This window comes from Giraffa tippelskirchi, chromosome 13 (assembly GCF_054371585.1).
Source record: "Giraffa tippelskirchi isolate mGirTip1 chromosome 13, T2T-mGirTip1v1.2.pri, whole genome shotgun sequence".
Taxonomy (NCBI): domain Eukaryota; kingdom Metazoa; phylum Chordata; class Mammalia; order Artiodactyla; family Giraffidae; genus Giraffa; species Giraffa tippelskirchi.
The window spans coordinates 49,477,361-49,490,008 of NC_137287.1; the positions used below are offsets into that span (position 1 = coordinate 49,477,361).

Below are 12,648 nucleotides of genomic sequence, written 5' to 3' on the forward strand. Positions count from 1 at the left end.
TCCAAGGGGGCAGGTAGGGAAAGGGGAGTCAGGTTATATAGAAGCTTGGAACAAAGGGCTGGTAGCCTGAACATCAAAAGTATTTTTGTCAATTCCTTGGAAGAAAAGCCATGACCAACCTAGACAGCATATTAAAAAGCAGAGACATTACTCTGCCAACTAAGGTCCATCTAGTTGACGCTACAGTTTTTCCAGTAGTCATGTATGGATGTGAGAGTTGGACTATAAAGAAAGCTGAGCGCTGAAGAATTGATGCTTTTGAACTGTGGTGTTGGAGAAGACTCTTGGGAGTCCCTTGGACTGCAAGGAGATCCAGCCAGTCAATCCTAAAGGAAATCAGTCCGAATATTCATTGGAAGGACTGATGCTGAAGCTGAAACTCCAATACTTTGGCCACCTGATGTGAAGAACTTACTCATTTGAAAAGACCCTGATGCTGGGAAAGATTGAAGGCAGGAGGAGAAGAGGACGACAGAGGATGAGATGGTTGGATGGCATCACCGAGTCAATGGACATGAGTTTAAGTAAGCTCCAGTAGTTGGTGATGGACAGGGAAGCCTGGTGTGCTGCAGTCCATGGGGTCGCAAAGAGTCAGACAAGACTGAGCAACTGAACTGAACTGAAAGAAAACCAGATATCTCAAGATAAGGAATTTAGAGCTTGTCTACTTCAGAACTAAGTCTGGGCTTACTGAAATCATTCCTTTCATATGCGTCTCGGCTTTCTCGGGCCAGTATCCTGTGTTTTTCACATCCTGAGCTCCTCAGGGCTCCTCTATTGGGAGTGGCTGTGGCCTGATGGCTACTGATCCCAGGGATTCTCCTTCCTGAGTGCCCTGGACAGCTGGAATCACTGAGCACTGTAACGTCCTTGTTTATTGATATGGCAGGAAATATTCCAATCCTCAGGCACAACTAGATAAGCAATATTACACCTTAAGGAAGCAGTTTTACCTTCAAGGAGAAGGCTTGATCAAAAGAGAAACTATGAAACAGAAAAACAAATATTAAGGAATGAAAGGTAGGCCTACACAGGGCGATTATAATTTCTGAATATTACAGAGAAATAGAAAAATGCAGCATGGACAGTACTGAGAATTGGATAGTATCCTCACAAACAGTAAAGCCACAGAAACTCAGCGATGAAGAGCTATATTGATTTACTGATAGGTAGGAAAGTCTGTCAGACACTAAAAAGGTCCACGAGTTCACATTATAAGGTGAGAAGCAACTATTTTAGAAACTTCAGTATGGACATGAAATACCAACTGTGATCATTAAAGCATCTCCACTAGTCCTTGACCTCATTCTGCATATCAAACACACAAGTTCTTGGTTTTACAGGACTCACTGTGGTAGACGACAGCTTATTAAAAACCTGGGCCCTTTGTGCTAATAAATATCTTGTTTCATCCGTACTTTACAAGTGGTCAAAAACAAAGAAAATTGAGTCATGATCTGCTCAATAAGCTTAAGTTTCAAAGAATATCTTTACCTTCCCCAAAATACCTGAGCTTACTGTTAAAGACATTTGTGGAAAATATGCAAAATACATAACCTTTCTTGCCTGTGACTATATTACATAAGAACTGTGATCACAAAGATAAAATTTCCTCACAGCATAAGGTTTTTAAAGCAAGAAACAACTTGGCACCTAATTACTAATGTATTTTTTTTTTAAGTCCACAGATACAATTAATAGAATGAATGAATTTGATAATTTGAGCTTGCCGGCTACACCTGAAAGTTTGGGGAAGAAAATGCAGATGCTAAATCCAGAAACAGGATTATTGATCACATCTTTTCACAAATTGGCATGCCATGTGATGGTTTCATGGAAAACATCAGCGCTAAAGCTCAATTTTACCTTGCAAGGTGGGTTAGAGCTAAATATTAGGCAAGCCTCAGTCATAGTATCAATTCTCAATAAATCAAACCCAAAAGTAGATTTTGGTAGTATCCTAGGAAAATACCATATTCATTTGGATTGCCAAATATAACTGTCCCACGTTGTTAAAATCAGCAGTACGCACTAATCTAAAGGTGTTGGATTTGCTCTTAAGAAAGACAAAATAGGAGGGCCAAAACACTGGCTAAATCTCCACTGGGGGGATGAAACATTTCAAAGAGGTGATACAGATTTAAAAATGCATTTCTGCAAAATCATTCTGGTAACCCTGAACACTTTTTAAACTTTCCTGTTTCAGCATCTCATAAGGCAAAAACACAGCTTCTTAGGATTCCAGGGCACATTAGTAGTTTCACATCAATCACATTGCTCAGGCACACCAACATAAAACTTGCAAAAGAGTATTTTAGAACAAAGCTCTGTGTGTGGGTGTACGTTTGCAAAATAAAGGTAGCATTATCCTGACACACATCCGTGTATACCCAGTGATCAAATAGAGCCTTGGAAATTTTGTTTTGACAGTTACTTGCAGAATAGCATTTTCACTGATTAATTCAGAGCTAGGTAGTGATATCATCAAAGCTAAATCAAAACTAAGTTGCAATGGTTGAGTAATAATGCAATTAGAGGAAAATGTAATCCGTAATCGAATATGAGGTACCTTCACATGTTACAATACGTTGCATGCAAAGGGTTATCACTCACAGCAAGTCTCATGTCCATAAAAATGACAATTCAAAAACAAATATTCTCTTTAAAAAGTGAATTTTTCATAAACAGGTGTTCTCCCAAGAGGGCATCATTTATTAAACTTCAAAGGGAAGATGACATAATAGAGTAAAACACTAGCTGAAAAATATGCAAGACTGTCCTATCAAAACACAACATTTTAGATTACATAACACAGATAAGGCAGATTAAATCACATGGCCCTGTCCAGATAAATTTTTGTTCTTCTACCTGATTTCAATAACTTAGGCCACTGAAGTTTTAAGCAAACAAAATATTCGGTTCTTGTTTCAAGCATATATTTTTAAATATATATGAGTCTCGAAAAAACTAGATGGATAAAGTTAAGATTTTACACACACATACAGATAAAATACGACTTTTTATGAAGAACACAGTTCCTCAGACACTTTGTTAACTGCCCAGGTAAAGTCACCAGTTGCTTTTACTGGTCAGTTTATGAATCTGATTTCTCTTTAAAGGGGAAACTTATCTCTGTATTAGATGTTATACAGCTGAAGTCTGAATGACATTATTGCCAACGAAATAGTTATTTAAACATAATTAAACAGAATTATTAGATTATCTCTACACACACATAACTTAGTTTACAGGCCACCATGTATCACATTTTCAGTAAAAATCCATGGACCTTTCATGGATGTTTTGGCCAAAATTAAATTTCAAACATGTGCTTTAGAACAAGAAGTAGAATCACCTCAAAAGTTTTAGAGAAAAAGTCGGACATCTCTCAAACACACGCACATTTATGAAACTATAATGTGCATTTGCATTTTTTTCCAGAAAAAAAAAAATGGTAGTTTTATGATTCTAGATAAAGTTGCACTGAAACACACTGGGAAACTGAAGGACTCCGTCTTTTCACACTTCCGTAACAGAAGTGCCTACAAAGTCCACAGGGAGAAGAACGGTACTACGTAGGGTCTAATTAGTTAAGAAAAAGGCAACTTTAAAATTCTGAAGACACTTTTAGTCTCCATCTTTTATATTTTCTTAGGAAGCTGGAACACTGCCCCCAAGGAGTGCCGCCCTATCAGTTCTAAGTGGACATGGTCAATCAGTCACACCTATTATTTCCCCAGAAGAGGTAAGAAGAGCCACACGCATACATATTTACATGCGTTGCACCGTGCCAACTATTTCCAACCGAAATAATCATATACACGTCGAGCCGAGCTATTTCCAGCCAGAAGCAGCGAACGTCTGGACAGTCTAAGGAAATCCAGCGGGCGAGGACTGCAAAGGGAGGGGCGGCCACAGGGACCCCCAGCTCTCGCGCGCGCCGGGCGCCCAGCACCGCACCGGCTCCGGGGCAGGGCATCTGGGTGCGCGCGCGCGCGTCCGGGACGCACCCGCCGGGAACAAACAAGCCCCGCGGGCCCAGGCGGGCGGGAGCATCCTCGAGTGGGACTCGGAAAGCCTTCTCCTACCTGTCACTTTGCCCGGAGCTGCTGCCGGAGATGCTGCCGCGGCCGCCGCCTGGAGACCCAGTGGGCGCGCGCGCGGGTGTGTGTGAGCTCCTGTGTGCGGTGCGGCTCACTAGCTGCTCCCCGCGTCACCAGCCCCTCCACCCCGGACCGCGCCGGCCGCCGAGCCCGCCCCCCGACCGCCCCGCCCCCGCCCCTGCCTCCCCGGCGCGGTCCTCACCTCCGTGAGGGGCCGGGGTCTCAGCGGGCGCCCCCGGCCAAGCCGCCGGCCTGCTGCGCCCGTCCGCCGGCTCGGCGCGCCCCGGCCCCGGGCCCCGCCGCCCCTAGCGGCCGGCCGCTCTCTCCTGGCTCAGCCCCCGAGTCTCCCTCTACGTCCTCGCCTCCCGGCTCCGGATCCCGAGCCGTCGCCTCGCAGCCCCAACCTGCCCGGGCTACGGAGCATGCCCAGTGCGGCGCGCCCGGCCGGCTGGGGGTGGGCAGGGGCCGGGCCGGCCGCGATCCCGCGGGGCAGGGAGGGGGCCGGCGGGCGCGGGGCGCCCTCGCGCTGGGGGCCTGAGGCCAGCGGGGTGGAGGGCTTCGCCCGGAAACGGTGGGTGGGGCGTCCGGGAAGCCGCCCCGCGGCGGGCTCTGCGGGGTCTCCCCGGTCGCCCCCGGTGCTCCCGCCGCCGCCAGGCCGGCCCGGTGCCGGGTCGGGGGGCGCCCAGGGTGGCGCCTCCCGAACAGCACCTGTGAGGAGTGGGGGATATCCGGGAGGGAGACGGGCCGTGGGCCCGGGCCGGGGGTGGGGGGTTAAAAGAGCGGAGAGGGATCAGATCTGGCGACAGCTGACGACCCACAGCCGTTGGCGGGGGTGGGGGTGTTTATTTGTTTATATTTTGTTTAAGAAACACCTCAGGCGCTTGCAATGCTTCAGGCACTGTCCTAAACGCTTTTTATTCCTGGAATCCTTGAAACAATCTTCCAAAGCAAATATTCCTCTCTCTCTTCTTCCCACCCCGCCCCCTGCCCCGGAGGCTTAAACTGAGCCGCCGAAAGATTAAGTGGTTCCAAAAAAGTCTTCCCCCAAGTGCAAACCAGGGACGCAACAGCCCCCCGCCCCCGCCCCAGACGAAGGTCCCCGAGATGCTGGGCCGTAAGCTCGCCTCGGTCCCCAGGTGACTCCGAGTCACCCACACCAAAGGGGTTACACGGCGCTCCTTCCAGCATCACCCTTTGTGTGGACCCTCACAACGCGCGGCTCCAGGACTCCCTCCCGGGAGCACTCTCCTCCCTAAGGCCACTCCGCCTCCTTCTCCGGCCGGCGGCCACCAAAACCCGGAGATGTGGCACCTGCGCACTGGGGACCGGGCCGCGCTCGCGGCCGCACTGGGCATGCTCAGCCCGGGTGCGGGTCCCGCTGGCCGGGAGCAGAGAGCGAGCCTGGCAGCCCCTGCGGGCTGAGGAGTGAGAGCAGGATGTGGGCGAGAACAATAGCCAGGCCCCGAGGTCGAAAGGCGACTGCAGACCTGAAAGCCTTGTTCCCCTGACACAGCCTGACCTCTTGCAGGCAGAGCTAAGAGGAAGGTGATCACAAGTTTACCAACTGGGCATCTTTCAGCGGGAGGGGGCTGAGGGCCCGCTGACAACTCCTGCTAAAACCCTAAACTGCAGTTTGAGCTGGGCCCTAAGGAAAGCTAGAAGCCGCCGAGCCTGTCTGCATGTTGAGGAAGCCCAGAAAAATAGCCTAGACCGAGTTTCCCTGGGAGACAGGGAAAAGCTGTGGGCCTCTTCCCTGTTGGAGGTCTTCACGATGTGGTGAGCCTGAGTGACACCGGGGCGCTGACAGCGCTCCCCAAGCTGTAATGTGCCCCCGAGTCACCTGGAGAACTTTGGTCAAAGTTCAGATTCTGATTCAGCAGGTGTGGGGTGGGACCGCAGATTCTGTGTTGCTAACGGCTCCCACAAGGTGATGATGTTGCTGGCCCTCAGATCATACTTTGAGGTTGGGTCAGTATTTTAGGCATGTTCTCTATTTTATATTTAACTAAGATTTAGAAAACCTAAGCAGTTTGCCCCAGCCAACTGCTCACACAGCCAATAAGTAGTGTACTTAATTTCAAACCCAGTTCTGGAGGACTTCCTGTTTAAGTTCCTGTATTCTCCACATATCACCCGTTGACAGATGAACTAGAAGATGTCATCTGTGTGTCCTGATTGTGTTAACAGTGGAACTTAATTTAGGACATAGTACTCCCAAATATAGTATATCAGTTAGCCCTTGCTGTGTAAAAACACACAAAAACTTAGTGGCCTAAAGTAACAACCATTCCACGGAATCAGCAGAGCAGTTGTTTGCTGTTTTCTGCTGGTTCCACTCAGGCAGATGGAGACATGTGGAGTTTGAAGCTTTGTCTCACTGGCTAAGATGACAGGGTGTTTTCTCCATATGGTGAGATCCTGGTTCCCAAGAGCAAGCCCCAGTTTAAAACAACATTTCATGCCTACGTTTCCTAACATCCTATTCACTAAGAAAGTCACATGGTCATGTCCAGAATCAAAGAATGGAAAAATTGTGCACTTCAGTTTTTGATAGGAGAGAAAAATAGAAAGGTTTTATTTTATGGTTTTTAGTTTTTTTTCCCCAACCTACTACATACACCAACTTCCGTAAAAGTAACCCCACTGCCCTAGGGTTCACTCAGGGTGTCATAGATTAAGCCTATCTTTAATTTTACCTATTAGTAAACCAACACACAGCAACATTTGTTGTTATTGCTAGGTCTTCAATCTAATATTATTTACTAAGGAATCTCAGTATAGAAGGTTTAAATAGTTAGATGTTACTTTGAAGTACAAAGTTCAGTTCGATTCTTTTGAAGCCTGGTGGGCTACAGTCCATGGGGTTGAAAAGAATCAGACACAACTGCAGAACTAACACTTTAACTTTCACTCTTCTTTAATAACATTTCAGATAGTCATTCACTCAGTGAACATTTTTGAAACCTTTTATATACAAGGCACTCTTTGCCCAGTATATTGAGATAAAAGAGACAAAATCATTGCCCCTATGAGGCTTAGATATTATCAGAGGAAACACACAATAAATAGTATATACCATCAAGTAGTACTGAGAACTATGACGGAAAAGCAAAAGAATTTTTGAGGTAGGACAGGGGACTGCTATTTTAGGCAGAGATCAGAGATGGCCTCTCTGAGGATGCATCATTTTTGTGGAGGCTGGAACAAAGAGAGGTGCATATCTGGGGAACAGTGTTTCCAGCAGAGGGACGAGAAGGGCCCTGAGACCCAATGTACCTAGCATGCTCAAGAAACAGAAAAGAGGCCAGGCTGGCAGAGCGAGGCACCGAGTGGGTGGAACTGGAGCCACAGAGGCAGCGGGAAGCCAGACCACACAAGAGCACAGAGAGCACTTTGGGCTTTAGTCTATGTGTGGTGGAAGGCCAGGGAAAGTTGTGCAGAGTGTGGCCGTGATCTGGCTGGCAGTTTAGAGAACTTGCGTTGAGAATGCTCATAGGGTTGAGAGTACAAAAAGGGAGCCCATTAAAAGGACGTAGCCATGGTTCTCCATGGGCAGATTTTATCATTTTCAGGCTTTTTTTTTTCCTTGGCCATGCCACTTGGCCTATGGGATCTTGATTCCCAGACCAGGAAAGGAACCCACACCCCCTGCAGTGCATGAGCCATGTCTAACCACTGGACCATCAGGGACATGCCCATTTTCAGTTTTAAAACTCAGACTGTATTAAATCTTCAACCTCAAACTCAATTTAAATCCCATCTAGTCCCTGAGGAAGGCTCTAGCTCTGTCCTTTACTCCTTGAAGCGGAAGGCCAGCGGCACAGGATCTGGTCCTTAAACACTGTCTCACCCGCCCCCTGCCCTTGCCAAAAGGCCTAGTTCCTCCAGCATGTTGGGCCGGAAAGAGGAAGGAAAGGGACAACTGTCTGTATCCTTGTGGCCACCGTGGTCCCCCCTCGGCTCACTGTGACCAGTGGCACTGGGGCAGTTGTCCCTAAGCTAGCTTTCTGTCGTGGAGAACATGGTGAGGCTCTTGGAGGGTCCTTCTGGACCTCCTTCCAGGCCACTTCCTCCAGCTCTGCTCCTTTTATCCCAAAGCCCTTGGTTCTCTCCATGGTGGTTCACCCCATGCCTCTTCTTGCTGGGGTTCACATGCCAGGAAGGCCACCCTACGGTGGGGCGCCCACAAGAAAGCCAGGCATCCAGCGGCCTTCCACAGTGTCCACTTAAGACACAGAGAAACTAGAGAAAGTTGCCCATCCCTGCCAGGCTAAACGTTGGTAGGAAGGAGGCAGATAAGATGGAGCTGTTTCTGCTGCAAGGGGATCCCTAGACCCGGTACTTTCTCAAGTATATGGATCCCTGAACGTGCCTTTGTACTTAGAATTAACATTCACCACAAGGGCCAAAGAAAAACGTCAGTGCAACCAGCTCCTTATTTCTAGTTTTATGAAGTCTTACATGTTATTGTTGCTTTATATGAGAGGAGGACCAGAAACAAGAGGACTTTTAATATTCACACCTGTATTTGCCAAAGATCACGTTGCATTCTTTTTAGAGAAAGGACAGTGCATCTCCTGTCCTGATTTAAAGTGATACATTAATCACAGCTTCCACCGAGCTCTTTACTTGCTGTCCTTTGAAAAGATCACCACTAGCCCCATTTGTCCAGTTTGCCTTAATTAGGAACATAATCTTTGAAAAGTGAGCAGCACAGAACAACCTGACATGGCCTATCTCTGCCTCAAGGTATCTCCTCCCTAACCTTGAGTGTCTTGCTCCACTAAAACCTGTTAGGGGCACTGAGAACCAAAGAGAGTGATAGTGAAGAAAATGGCCTAAGGAGTCAATTTGGAATTGGAATACAATGGCAATTGCGGTTGGGAGGAACCCACTAAACTTTCTGTTAAATCAGTTGTTGATTGGAGTGTAAAGGGAAGATAGAAAAATAGAGACGAGCATTTAATTTCATTCCAAATGACTTACGAGAATTTTTCAAGTGTGAGCTAGGCTTAGAATTTGACAAGAATATAGAGGTCCAACCTACTGTATGATGATAATGGTGGTTATGATGGTGCTGCTACTGATGATGACTGTTTTTATGAAAGTATAACATATGCAATAAAGCATGAAAAGAGCTTGAGGAATTTTCACTAATATAATTACTTATATGACCACCACTTTGGATCAAAATGTTAGAATATTTTCAGCATTCCCAAAAGTTTCATGCTCCCTCCTGATCAAAATCACGCATGCACACACACACACATCACCACCACCACCATCACTACCACAGATAATCACTATTCTAACACCATTGAATTGTCTTCTCTGTTTTTGAACTTCATATAAATGGAACCATGCAGGATATGCTTGGTACCTGGCTTCTTATTGTGTCTGTGAGATTCATCCACGTTGCAGCTTATGCCTATAGTTTATTGCTTTAAATTGTTGTGTATCATTGTATTAGACCCAGGTCTCCCACATTGTAGGCAGCCGCTTTACCATCTGAGCCACCAGGGAAGTCTTGTATGAGTGTATCAAAATGTATTTATCCAATCTATTGTGATGGTAAAATTTTTCAGGGATTTTTTAAAATTGCACTTGTGTATGTGTGTGTATGTGCACTGTCATGTCCAACTCTGTGACTCCATGGCCTGTAGCCTGCCAGGCTCCTCTGTCTGTGGAATTTTCTAGGCAAGAATACTGGAGCAGGTTGCCATTTCCTTCTCTAGGGGATCTTCCCCACCCAGGGGTCAAACTTGCATTTCTTGCATCTCCTATATTGGCAGGCAGGTTCTTTACCAGCTGAACCACCAGGGAAGCTTCTGAAGTGCACTTAAAGGTCCTTGAAAGCCAATCCTACACTCTCGTCCTACTTCTTTGTGTACACCTTATTACTGGTGCAATTGTATACTGAGAACTCAATACTTAATGGATTGTTTTGTGAAAATAAAGATTATTCTGTGTCATGAGAAAGTGAATTCATCACTGTTTTACTCAAAAGCACAAATAAAATTATGTCATGTTTCTGAATAAAAAATAAAGGATTTTTCCCAAGTAAGTCAAAGGACAATGAAGTTATTTTTTCTGGTGCTAAACCATTTGTAATGATTTTCTTGAAGTGTAAGAAATAGATGCTGTTACATTTAAATTAGAAAGCCTCAGACATGGATGTCAGCATTTAACCTATAAGATATAATTTATAAATGAGTGCACTGTTTCTACTTACCTGATGTTTATGGCAAGATTACATAAAATGAGAGCGTATGGAAAATATACACACCACTTAATGAGGCTGCTAAACTGCTGGCCTAATTGCATAGTTTTGTTTCTCTCCATTTGTTCAATGTGAACAAATCAGTTTTTTAAAAAAAATACAATGATTCATTCCTACCATCTCTGTTATGCAGTAATAAGATTAAAAAATGCATTAACTTACAATATAAATATCAATTGCACATTCAACAAGACTCAATGTTCTTTTCTTTCCTTCACTGACTCCATGTGGTTGGAATCACAACAAAAGCACAAAAGCACAATTCAGCTAAATTGATTGTTCCTCTATGTCTCAGGAAAACCAACATTTTCTCCCACACAAAAAAATTAATTTCTTTGATCTTCCTCTTTTAGTCATTTTTGCCATTGTGGTTCATGGTAGCCAAGATAAAAATAATGGATTTTTACAAGTTTCCACCCAGAAGTGATTTAGAGGATCAAGTGATTCAATCACTTCAACTAATGGATGAATATTTTAAACCTCAGAGATGTTGTTGTGACTTGTTCAGGTCTATGGCATACTGGGATCCCAGCTTCTACATCCTGTCTACAACATGTCATTGCCCTAGCTGAGTCATTGGGTAGGGTCTCACATTTAGGGCCAGGACAGGGTAAACTGTCCATGATGGGAGGGTGCTGCAAAGGGAAGGGTGAATAACTGACGCCATCATTGCCATCTACCACCCCACATTATTTACCTTCACATTCTCTGATGGTAGGGACCGTTACTTATCTAATTTCTCATCCTCAGGGCTCAACATGGTGCTAGGTCACAGTTAGGTGGTAACACATGTTTGCTGAGCTGAAAATGAATGGCTCTGCAATCCACTGACGGCTGGAACCAGAACCAGTGAGTTATTTTTTACTTATTTGCAGCCTCACATTACACCTCAAGTGGTCATTAAGTAATATTGATTGACTCTGTTGTATAAATATCTCTTAAATCATTCTTCTTTCCATTCAAGACTCAGCTTCTCCAACCCCTCCAGGAGGAATTAAGCTTCTTATGTTTCCCCAAAGCACCTTGTATATTTCTATTCTTACAGCACTTGCCTCATTGTTCAGAGTTATCTGTGTGTCTCTTTCACCTTAAAGGTGTGTGAGACTCTGGAGGGCAAAAATCAGAGTTCCAGCTCTTTGTTTTCTTGCAAAAGAAGTAACAGTGTATATTTTTAAAATAAGTAATACATGCACAAGATACAAAAGTCAAAATGTGTAAAAAGGATATAAGTGAAAAATAAGGACTACTTCCTACTTCAAAGTACCAGGAAGAAGTCATATTCCTGTTCTGTGAGTCTTTACCATACCAACTTATATACATGAATTATTCCTACCTCTTACACATTGCTTTTTAAATTTAATCTACTTTGGAAATGATATCCACACTTGTTGACTTCCTTAGTGGCTCAGTGGTAAAGAACCTGCCTGCCAATGCAGGAGATACAAGTTTGATCCTTGGGTCAGGAAGATTCCCTGGAGAAGGAAATGGCACCCACTCCAGTATTCATGCCTGGGAAATCCCACGGACAGAGGAACCTGGCAGGTTACAGTCCATGGGGTCACCTATTTCATTCTTGCCGCCACCCATTTCCCTTTGGACAACCACCAATTTCTTCTCTTTATCTATTGGTCTGGCCCTATTTTGTTATGTTTCTTCTTTTGTATTACTGTTTAGAATCTACATGAAGATGAAATCATATGGTATTTATCTTTCTCTGTCTGACTTATTTCACTTACCATAATACCCTTGAGGTCCATCTGTGTTGTCAGAAATAGCAAGATCTCATTCTTTTTTGTGGTTAATATTCCATTAACCACATCTTCCTTATCCATTCATTTATCAATAGATACACGGGTTACTTCCCTATCTTGGCTATTATAAATAGTACTGCAATGAACATAGGGGTATATATATCTTTTAAAGTTTGTCTTTTTGTTTTCTTAAAAAAGAAAATACCCAGAACTGGAATTTCTGGATCATATGGTAGTTATGAATTTTAAAATAGGAAAAACAGCTGTACTTTCAATCATCTCATTTTTCTTTTCATTCCCATTATTTAGTAGGAATAAGTTCTTAATAAATATTTGCTAGAAGATAAAGGAGGAAAAGAGGAATATTAGTTTATTACTGCTGTATCAATATCAAATTACTTATAATTTTGGTGGCTTAAAACCACAAAAATTTATTATCTCACAATTCTGTAGGTTGGAAGTCTGAAGTGGGTCTCCTGGGTTAAAGTCAAGGAGTCGACACCCGCCCCCGCCC

General features: G+C 44.6%; 1 protein-coding gene across 6 annotated transcripts in view; it reads right to left on the reverse strand.

Moving 5' to 3' along the window:
- PLCB4 (phospholipase C beta 4) overlaps positions 1–4,388 on the reverse strand; it is a 478,321-nt gene extending 473,933 nt beyond the window's left edge. For 3 of the 6 annotated variants that reach the window (XM_081559119.1, XM_081559121.1, XM_081559116.1), the window contains exon 1: positions 4,089–4,285. The gene's annotated coding sequence lies outside the window, so the exon portion shown is untranslated. Of the gene's footprint in view, positions 1–4,088; positions 4,286–4,305 lie in introns of those variants that run through there. The other 3 variants (XM_081559122.1, XM_081559117.1, XM_081559118.1) reach the window with 3 other exon arrangements.
- Positions 4,389–12,648: the final 8,260 nt, after the last annotated feature.